The 1,728-nt window shown below is 60.9% G+C and overlaps 1 long non-coding RNA gene across 4 annotated transcripts in view; it reads left to right on the top strand.

Annotated features, from left to right (window-relative positions):
• The window catches only part of LOC144226470 (uncharacterized), a 6,709-nt gene extending 4,987 nt beyond the window's left edge, over nt 1-1,722 (top strand). For all 4 annotated transcript variants that reach the window (XR_013333654.1, XR_013333655.1, XR_013333657.1 and 1 more), the window contains one exon: nt 1,413-1,722. This is a non-coding gene — a long non-coding RNA (uncharacterized LOC144226470). The remainder of the gene's footprint in view (nt 1-1,412) is intronic.
• The last annotated feature ends 6 nt before the right edge of the window (nt 1,723-1,728 follow it).

Genomic DNA, 1,728 nt, shown 5'->3' with positions numbered 1-1,728 from the left:
CTTGAAGGCCGAATGGCCCCGCCCCCAGGCCCTGCGGGGGCAGGGTGGTGGCCATTCCTGGTTCCTTTAGGCTCTGGATCAGGCTTCTCTGCTCCATGTCAAGCCCCGGCATCCTAGAGCGGCCCCCCCACTGCCCTCTGAGCGGCTGCCCCTCCCCCCGTCCTCGGGGTGACCAGAGTCGGGAGGCCTGCGCTGTNTGAGGGCTGAGGAGCTGGGTGGGGGGGGGCGGACGCTCCATCACGACAGTGGCAAAAATAGCGACGATCTTTCAGCCCCTGCTCTCAGGAGCTGGTCCCTCACGGCTGCCACGTCCCTCCCTGCAGCTTTCGTCTCTCAGATGAGGGCACCGCGGTCCCGCCCCGGAGGGGGCAGACGGACAGGGTTGGCTCCTAGGCGTTGCGACCCTGGTGCAGAGAGCTTTCTCCCCCCCCCCTCCTTTTTTTGTTTGTTGTTATTTTTAAGAAGATAGAATTAAGATTTGGGAACTTTCTTTATTTCTCTGGATCGCCCTTGTTCCTGTAGAATCACTAAGGGAATCATTCTTGCACATGGTCATCTTCCCCGAAAATGTTTTGCAAATGGATCGAGAGAAATAAACAAGGAGAGGGGCCTCCCCGCTGGCCCCCTTCCCTCTAAGAGGGACGTGTGGAGGTGGAAGCTTCCGGAGGGAAGACTCGGGGGGCCTTTTCCATCGCCGCCTCCCCACAGCCCCAGGGCTGTCAGGACGCATCTGGTCCGCAAATGGGGGCCCTTCTGTACACAGAGGCTTCGAGGAAGGGGGCCCGGTGAGTGCTCCCCGGGCCAAGTCAGAGGAAGGAAGGTGTGCGGGTGGAGAGGACAGGGAGGGCCTCCCGTGCGGGGCCCAGATGCGGGGGACCTTGGTGGCTCTTTCCCCCACCCCCACCCCCACTGCCCCTCCCAGAGCTAGTCCCACAGACTCTCCCCTGAGCCCTGCCCCGGGTCTGACCACCTCTCCCAGCACCAGGGCCCGGCAGTCCCATCGGGATGCCTGGATGCTGGCCTTCCAAATCTGCCTCCCATTAGCCAAGGAGAGGGTTCGAAAGCACGGACCCTTCCCACCTGCACTCTGCTGCCGGAGGTCTTTCTGTCAGACACACGAGGAAAACCAAAGTCCTGGCTGTGGTCCATGTGACCCCTGCCACTCCCTGTCCTCCACCCACCGTGGCCTCAGACACGCCCACCACACTCACTCCCGCCCCAGGCCCTTTGCACTGCTGATCTTCTCTGCCCTGAATGTGCCTCTCCCAGATGTCCCTTTGTCACCTGGCTGGAAGGCCTTTCCAGATCACCTCACCCCAAATAGCCCACCTCCCACTCTGTCCCAATTATTTTACTTTATTTTCTTCCTGCAAAGTGGAATATTTCCTTATGTTAATTGTTTTCTCCTACAGGATGATCTCTCCACGTGAGGCAGGGTGCTGCCCGTTGCGTTAGCCATGGCATTGAATGGACTTGGAAGGAAGGAAGGAAGGAAGGAAGGAAGGAAGGAAGGAAGGAAGGCGTGCATGCACGTGGAAGGGAAGGAGAACACCAGCGGCAGGGAACGGACAGCTGGGTGTCTGTGGCCTCGCGGCTGCGGGGGTAGAAGGCCCTCCTCCACAGCCCGGGTGCTGGAGATGGGGGAAGAGAAGCAGAGGCCACTGGCTTCCCACCTCACCCTGCCCCCATCCTGCCTGGGGCAGCTTTAGTGCCCCCCCACCCGCCCCG

This window comes from Crocuta crocuta, unplaced genomic scaffold (genome assembly GCF_008692635.1).
Source record: "Crocuta crocuta isolate KB4526 unplaced genomic scaffold, BGI_CrCroc_1.0 scaffold143, whole genome shotgun sequence".
NCBI classification, from domain to species: Eukaryota; Metazoa; Chordata; class Mammalia; order Carnivora; family Hyaenidae; genus Crocuta; species Crocuta crocuta.
This window is presented reverse-complemented; position numbering and strand designations above follow the sequence as displayed.